Genomic DNA, 9,102 nt, shown 5'->3' on the forward strand with positions numbered 1-9,102 from the left:
AGTTTTGTTAAGTGTTGGGGTTAGTTTCTTTACTTTTGGAGGTTAAAAATTCTGACGTTTGCGGGATAGTAATTCTAATATTTGGACGCGTTTGGGGGTTAAGGATTCTAAATTTTGAGGGTGATTTTTCTTACCTTTGGGGGTTTGTAATTCTTACCTTTGGGGGTTAGTTTTCTCACGTTTGGGGGTTAGTTTTCTTACGTTTGGTGGTTAGTAATTCTTACCGTTGGGGTTTAGTTTTTTTACGTTTGGGGGTTAGTAATTTTTAGGTTTGGGTTTAGGTTTCTTACGTTTGGGGATAAATAATTCTTACGTTTGGGAGTTAGTTTTCTTACGTTTGTGGGTTAGCAATTGTTAAATTTGGGGGTAAGTTTTTTGATGTTTGGGGGTTACGGATTCTAATGTTAGGGAGTTAGTTTCCTTACGTTTGAGGGTTAGTAATTCTTGCGTTTGGGGATAGTAGTTCTCACGTTTGGGGGTTAGGTTTTTTACGTTTGGGGGTTAGTAATTCTTACATTTGGGGGTGAGTTTTCTGACGTTTGGGGGTTAGGGATTCTAATGTTTGGGGGTTAGTCTTCTTACGTTCGGGGGTTTGTAATTTTTACGTTTTAGTGTTAGTTTTCTTACGTTTGGGGGTTAGGAATTCTTATGTTTGGGTGTTAGTAATTCTTACGTTCGGGGTTAGGATTTTTTACGTTTGGGGTTACTTTTCTTACGTTTATGGGTTAGTGTTCTTAAGTTTGGTAGTTAGTTTTCTTACGTTTGTTGGTTAGTAATTCTTAAGTTTGCGGGTGAGTTTTCTGATGTCTGGGGGTTAGGGAGTCTAATGTTAGGGGGTTAGTTTCCTTACGTTTCAGGGTTAGTATTTCTTTCGTTTGGGGATAGTAATTCTTAGGTTTGGGGGTTAGTTTTCTTACGTTTAGGGGTTTGTTTTCTCACGTATGGGGGTTAGTTTTCTTACGTTTGGCGCTTAGTGTTCTTACGTTTGGAAGCTAGCAATTCTTACGTTTGCGGTTTACTTTTCTCAAGTTTTGGGGTTAGTTTTGTTACGTTTGGGGGTTAATAATTCTTACGTTTGGGGGTTATTTTTCTTACGTTTGGAGGTTAGTAATCCTTACGTTTGCGGGTTAGTAATTGTGACATTTGGAGGTTAGTTTTCTTACGTTTGAGGGTTAGTAATTCTTACCTTTGGGGTTTAGTCTTTTTGCCTTTTTGGGTTAGTTTTCTTACGTTTTGGAGTTAGTAATTCTTACGTTTTGGAGTTAGTTTTCTTACGTTTGGGGGTTAGTAATTATTACGTTTGGGGGTTAGTAATTCTTACGTGTGGGGGTTAGTTTTCTTGCGTTTGGGGGTTAGTAATTCTTACGTTTGGGGGTAAGTAATTCTTACGGTTGGGCTTTAGTTTTCTTACGTGTCGGGGTTAGTTTTCTTACGTTTGGGCGTTATTAAATCTTACGTTCGGGGGTTAGTTTTCTTACGTTTAGGGGTTAGTAATTCTTACGTTTAGGGGTTAGTTTTCTTACGTATAGGGGTTAGTAATTCTTACGTTTAGGGGTTAGTTTTCTTATGTTTGGGGGTTTAGTAATTCTTACGTTTTGGGGTTAGTAAATCTTACGTTTGGGGGTTTGTAATTCTTCCGTTTGGGGGTTAGTAATTCTTACGTTTAGGGGTTAGTTTTCTTACATTTAGGGGTTAGTATTTCTTACGTTTAGGGGTTAGCTTTCTTACGTATGGGGGTTAGTAATGTTTACGTTTGGGGGTTAGTTTTCTTACGTTTGGCGCTTAGTGTTCTTACGTTTGGGAGGTAGGAATTCTTACGTTTGCGGTTTAGTTTTGTTAAGTTTTGAGGTTAGTTTTTTTAGGTTTGGGGGTTAGTAATTCTTACGTTTGGGGGTTAGTTTTTTTACGTTTGGGCGTTAGTAAATCTTACGTTCGGGGGTTAGTTTTCTTACGTTTGGGGATTAGAAATTCTTACCTGTGGAGGTTAGTCTTCTTACGTTTGGGGGTGAGTTTTTTCACGTTTGGGGGTCATGGATTCTAATGTTTCGGTGTTAGTTTTGTTATGTTTGAGGGTTAATAATTCTTACGTTTGGGGGTTAGTTTTCTTACGTTTGCGGGTTAATAATTCTTACATTTGGGGTCTAGTAATTCTTACGTTTGGGGGTTAGTTTTCTTACGTTTGGGGGTTAGTAATTGTTACGTTCTGGGGTAAGTAATTCTTACGTTTGGGGGTTAGTTTTCTTACGTTTGCGGGTTAATAATTCTTACATTTGGGGTCTAGTAATTCTTACGTTTGGGGGTTAGTTTTTTTACGTTTGGGGGTTAGTAATTCTTACGTTCTGGGGTTAGTAATTCTTACGTTTGGGGGTTAGTTTTCTTACGTTTGGGGGTTTGTAATTCTTACGGTTGGGGGTTAGTAATTCTTACGTTTGTGGGTTAGTGTTCTTACGTTTAGGGGTTAGTAATTCTTACGTTTAGGGGTTAGCTTTCTTACGTATGGGGGTTAGTAATGTTTACGTTTGGGGGTTAGTTTTCTTACGTTTGGCGCTTAGTGTTGTTACGTTTGGGAGGTAGGAATTCTTACGTTTGCGGTTTAGTTTTTTTAAGTTTTGGGGTTAGTTTTGTTACGTTTGGGGGTTAGTAATTCTTACGTTTGGGGGTAGTTTTCTTACGTTTGCGGGTTAACTATTCTTACGTTTGGGGGCTAGTAATTCTTACGTTTGGGGGTTAGCTTTCGTACGTTTGGGGGTTAGTAATTCTTACGTTTTGGGGTTAGTAATTCTTACGTTTGGGGGTTTGTAATTCTTACGTTTGGTGGTTAGTAATTCTTACGTTTGGGGGTTAGTTTTCTTACGTTTAGGGGTTAGTAATTCTTACGTTTAGGGGTTAGCTTTCTTACGTATGGGGGCTAGTAATTTTTACGTTTGGGTGTTAGTTTTCTTACGTTTGGCGCTTAGTGTTCTTACGTTTGGGAGGTAGCAATTCTTACGTTTGCGGTTTAGTTTTTTTAAGTTTTGGGGTTAGTTTTGTTACGTTTGGGGGTTAGTAATTCTTACGTTTGGGGGTTAGTTTTCTTACGTTTGGGGATTAGAAATTCTTACCTGTGGGGGTTACTTTTCTTACGTTTGGGGGTGAGTTTTTTCACGTTTGGGGGTCATGGATTCTAATGTTTCGGTGTTAGTTTTCTTATGTTTGAGGGTTAATAATTGTTATATTTGGGAGTTAGTCTTCTTACATTTGGGGGTTAGTAATTGTTACGTTTTGGGGTGAGTAATTCTTACGTTTGCGGGTTAATAATTCTTACGTTTGGGGGTTAGTAATTGTTACGTTTGGGGTTTAGGGATTTTAATGTTTGGGGGTTCGTTTTCTTACGTTTTGGGGTTAGTAATTCTTACGTTTGGGGGTTAGTAATTCTTACGTTTGAGATTTAGTTTTCTTACGTTTGCGGGTTACTTTTTTTACGTTTTGGGGTTAGCAATTCTTACGTTTAGGGTTAGTTTTCTTACGTTTGGGGGTTAGTAGTTCTAAGGTTTGGGGGTTAGTAGTTCTTACGTTTGGGGGTAGCAATTGTTACGTTTGCTGTTTAATTTTCTTAAGTTTTGGGGTTAGTTTTGTTACGTTTGGGGGTTAGTAATTCTTACATTTGGTGGTTACTCTTCTTACGTCTGGAGGTTAGTAATTCTTACGTTTGCGGGATAGTAATTGTTACATTTGGAGGGAAGTTTTCTTACGTTTGGGGGTTAGTAATTTTTTCCTTTCGGGTTTAGTTTTTTTTCGTTTTGGGGGTAGTTTTCTTACGTTTGGAAGTTAGTAATTCTTACGTTTGGGGGTTAATTTTCTTACTTTTGGTGGTTAGGTTTCTTGCATTTGTGGGTTATTAATTCTTTCGTTTTAGGTTTAGTTTTCTTACTTTTTAGGGTTACTTTTCTTACGTTTTGGGGTTAGTAATTCGTAAGTTTAGGGGTTAGTTTTGTTACGTTTGGGGATTAGTAATTCTTACGTTTGGGGATTAGTAATTCTTACTTTTGGGAGTTAGCAATTTTTACGTTTAAAGTTAAGTTTTTTTACGTTTCGGGGTTAGTAATTCTTACGTTTGGGGGGTTAGTTTTCTTACGTTTGATGGTTAGTACTTCTTGTGTTTGGGGACAGTAATTCTTACGTTTGGGGGTTAAATTTTTTAAGTTAAGGGGTTAGTTTTCTTACGTTTGGGGGTTAGTAATTCTTACGTTTGGGGATGAGTTTTCTGACGTTTGGGGGTTAGGGATTCTAATGTTTGGGGGTTAGTTTTCTTACGTTTGGGGGTTTGTAATTCTTACGTTTATGGGTTAGTTTTCTTACGTTTTGGGGTTAGTAATTCTTACGTTTAGGGGTTTGTAATTTTTAGGTTTATGAGGTTAGTAATTCTTACGTTTGGGGGTTAGTTGTTTTACGTTTGGGGGTTAGTAATTCTTACGTTTGGCGGTTAGTAATTCTTTAATTGCGGTTAGTTTTCTTACGTTTGGAGGTTAGTCATTCTTACGTTTGGGGGTTAGTTTTCTTACGTTTGGGGTTTAGTAATTCTTACGTTTAGGGGTTAGTTTTCTTACGTATGGGGGTTAGTAATTTTTACGTTTGGGTGTTAGTTTTTTTACGTTTGGGGGCAAGGAATTCTCACGTTTGCGGTTTAGTTTTGTTAAGTTTTGGGGTTAGTTTCTTTACTTTTGGAGGTTAAAAATTCTGACGTTTGCGGGATAGTAATTCTAACATTTGGACGCGTTTGGGGGTTAAGGATTCTAAATTTTGAGGGTTATTTTTCTTACCTTTGGGGGTTAGTTTTCTCACGTTTTGGGGTTAGTTTTCTTACGTTTGGTGGTTAGTAATTCTTACCGTTGGGGTTTAGTTTTTTTACGTTTGGGGGTTAGTAATTCTTACGTTTGGGTTTAGGTTTCTTACGTTTGGGGATAAATAATTCTTACGTTTGGGAGTTAGTTTTCTTACATTTGGGGTCTAGTAATTCTTACGTTTGGGGGTTAGTTTTCTTACGTTTTGGGCGTTAGTAAATCTTACGTTCGGGGGTTAGTTTTCTTACGTTTGGGGATTAGAAATTCTTACCTGTCGGGGTTAGTCTTCTTACGTTTGGGGGTGAGTTTTTTCACGTTTGGGGGTCATGGATTCTAATGTTTCGGGGTTAGTTTTCCTATGTTTGAGGGTTAATAATTCTTACGTTTGGGGGTTAGTTTTCTTACGTTTGCGGGTTAATAATTCTTACATTTGGGGTCTAGTAATTCTTACGTTTGGGGGTTAGTTTTCTTACGTTTGGGGGTTAGTAATTCTTACGTTCTGGGGTTAGTAATTCTTACGTTTGGGGGTTTGTAATTCTTACGTTTGGGGGTTAGTAATTTTTACGTTTGGGGGTTAGTTTTCTTACGTTTGGGGGTTTGTAATTCTTACGTTTGGTGGTTAGTAATTCTTACGTTTGGGGGTTAGTTTTCTTACGTTTAGGGGTTAGTAATTCTTACGTTTAGGGGTTAGCTTTCTTACGTATGGGGGCTAGTAATTTTTACGTTTGGGGGTTAGTTTTCTTACGTTTGGCGCTTAGTGTTCTTACGTTTGGGAGGTAGCAATTCTTACGTTTGCGGTTTAGTCTTTTTAAGTTTTGGGGTTAGTTTTGTTACGTTTGGGGGTTAGTAATTCTTACGTTTGGGGGTTAGTTTTCTTACGTTTGGGGATTAGAAATTCTTACCTGTGGGGGTTACTTTTCTTACGTTTGGGGGTGAGTTTTTTCACGTTTGGGGGTCATGGATTCTAATGTTTCGGTGTTAGTTTTCTTATGTTTGAGGGTTAATAATTGTTATATTTGGGAGTTAGTCTTCTTACATTTCGGGGTTAGTAATTGTTACGTTTTGGGGTGAGTAATTCTTACGTTTGCGGGTTAATAATTCTTATGTTTGGGGGTTAGTAATTGTTACGTTTGGGGTTTAGGGATTTTAATGTTTGGGGGTTCGTTTTCTTACGTTTTGGGGTTAGTAATTCTTACGTTTGGGGGTTAGTAATTCTTACGTTTGAGATTTAGTTTTCTTACGTTTGGGGGTTAATTTTTTTACGTTTTGGGGTTAGCAATTCTTACGTTTAGGGTTAGTTTTCTTACGTTTGGGGGTTAGTAGTTCTAAGGTTTGGGGGTTAGTAGTTCTTACGTTTGGGGGATAGTTTTCTTACGTTTGGGGGTAAGTAATTCTTACGTTTGGGGGTTAGTTTTCTTACGTTTCGGGGTTAGCAATTGTTACGTTTGCTGTTTAATTTTCTTAAGTTTTGGGGTTAGTTTTGTTACGTTTGGGGGTTAGTAATTCTTACATTTGGGGGTTACTCTTCTTACGTCTGGAGGTTAGTAATTCTTACGTTTGCGGGATAGTAATTGTTACATTTGGAGGGAAGTTTTCTTACGTTTGGGGGTTAGTAATTTTTTCCTTTCGGGTTTAGTTTTTTTTCGTTTTGGGGGTAGTTTTCTTACGTTTGGAAGTTAGTAATTCTTACGTTTGGGGGTTAATTTTCTTACGTTTGGTGGTTAGGTTTCTTACGTTTGTGGGTTATTAATTCTTACGTTTTAGGTTTAGTTTTCTTACGTTTGAGGGTTACTTTTCTTACGTTTTGGGGTTAGTAATTCGTAAGTTTAGGGGTTAGTTTTGTTACGTTTGGGGATTAGTAATTCTTACTTTTGGGGGTTAGTTTTCTTACGTTTGGGGGTTAGTTTCCTTAGGTTTGGGGGTTAGTAATTCTTACGTTTGGGGATTAACAATTTTTACGTTTTGGGGTTAGTTTTTTCACGTTTGGGGGTTAGTTTTCTTACGTTTTAGGGTTTTGTAATTGTTACGTTTAGGGGTTAGTAATTCTTACGTTTGGATGTTAGTAATTGTTACGTTTAAGGTTTAGATATTGTAATGTTTGGGGGTTAGTTTTCTTACGTTTTGGGGTTAGTAATTCTTGCGTTTGGGGTTTAGTTTTCTTACGTTTGGGGGTTAGTAATTCTCACGGTTGGGGGTTTGTTTTTTTACGTTTGGGAGTTAGTAGTTCTTACGTTTGAGGGTTAGTAATTCTTTTGTTTGGGGATAGTAATTGTTACGTTTGGGAGTTAGTTTTCTTACGTTTTGGGGTTAGTAATTCTTACGTTTGGAGGTTAGTTTTCTTACGTTTGGGGGATAGTTTTCTTACGTTTGGGGGTAAGTAATTCTTACCTTTGGGGGTTAGTAATTCTTATGTTTGGGGGTCAGTAATTCGTACGGTTGGGGGTTAAGTTTCTTACGTTTGGGGGCTAGCAATTCTTACGTTTGCGGTTTAGTTTTCTTAAGTTTTGGGGTTAGTTTTGTTACGTTTGGGGGTTAGTAATTCATACGTTTGGGGGTTAGTCTTCTTACGTAATTCTTACGTTTGCGGTATGGTAATTCTTACATTTGGAGGTCAGTTTTCTTACGTTTGGGCGTTAGATTTCTTACGTTTGGGGGTTACAAATCCTTACGTTCGGGGGTTAGATTTGTTACGTTTGGGGGTTATATTTTTTTGACGTTTGTGGGTTACAAATTCTTACGTTTGGGGGTTAGATTTCTTACTTTTGGGGGTTACAAATCCTTACGTTTGGGGTTTACAAATTCTTACGTTTGTTGGTTAGATTTCTTACGCTTTGGGGTTTCAAATCCGTACGTTTTGGGGTTAGATTTCTTACGTTTGGGGGTTAGATTTCTTACGTTTAAGGATTAGAAATCCTACGTTCGGGGGTTAGATTTCTTACCATTGGGGGTTACAAATTCTTACGTTTGGGGGTTAGATTTCTTACTTATGGGGGTTACAAATCCTTACGTTTGTTGGTTAGATTTCTTACTCTTGGGGGTTACATATCCGTACGTTTTGGGGTTAGATTTCTTACGTTTGGGGGTTACAAATCCTTTCGTTAGGGGGTTAGATTTCTTATTTTTGGGGCTTACAAATTCTTACGTTTGGGGTTAGATTTTTTACGTTTAAGGATTACAAATCCTTACGTTCGGGGGTTAGATTTCTTACGTTTGGGGGTTAGAAATTTTTAATTTTGCGGGTTAGATTTTTTTTTGTTTAGGGGTTACAAATTCTTACGTTCGGCGGTTATATTTATTACGTTTGGGGGTTACAAATTCTTACGTTTGGGGGTAAGTTTTGTTATGTTTGGGGGTTACAAATTCTTACGATTGAGGGTTAGAATTCTTTCGTTAGGTGGTTATAAATTCTTACGTGTGGGGGTTAGATTTCTTACGTTTGAGGGTTACAAATTCTTACGTTTGAGCGTTACATTTCTTACGTTTGGGGGTTACAAATGCTTACGTTTGTCCGGCGTTAGATTTCTTACGTTTGGGGGTTATAAATCCTTACGTTTGGGGGTTAGATTTCTTACGTTTGGGGGTTAGATTTCTTACGATTGGGGGTTACAAATCCTTACGTTTGGGGGTTTCAAATCCTTACGTTCGGGGGTTAGATTTCTTACGTTTGGTGGTTACAAATTCTTACGTTTGGGGGTTTGATTTTGTACGTTTGGTGGTATGTATATAAATATCTTTTGCGCTTGAATTCGCGTGGCGTGGCTCCCGAGCGCGGGCTCTTGGCCCGACAAATTAATTACCTTTGCTACGCTCGGGCCTTTGGCTCTGGTTTTGCGAGGAATGAGCCTGACAGGAGTCCTGACAGGCAGGAAAAACAAAGGAGTCCTCTTTTTACTCACTTAGAGCCAGCGTTTTATTTTAAAAAAATCACAGCAAAGTAGATATTTAGAAATGTTTTAGCCAGTTAACTGTTTAATGTATTCAGTCCCCAGCTAGCTCTATTCCAGCCCGCAGAGCGGGTTTTTAGTCGAGCAGCGTCATCAGGTACTCCTGATGAAAGTAAAGTACACCACGCAAGAAAAGTGGATTAAGGCGAAGCCAGTAAAGTTCACCAAAGTAAGGTACACCAAGCCAGTAAAGACAGTAAAGTACACCACGCAAGAAAAGCTAAGCAAATAAAGGAAGGCCAAGCAAGTAAAGTAAAGTAGACGTGAAGTAGCAAGAGTAACGAAGAGTAGGCCATTTGCTATAGGACATTACAATTGGTTTGACACTAAGTACCGAC

The sequence above is a fragment of the Pavona decussata genome, unplaced genomic scaffold (genome assembly GCF_977016875.1).
Source record: "Pavona decussata unplaced genomic scaffold, jaPavDecu1.1 SCAFFOLD_61, whole genome shotgun sequence".
Taxonomy (NCBI): Eukaryota; Metazoa; Cnidaria; class Anthozoa; order Scleractinia; family Agariciidae; genus Pavona; species Pavona decussata.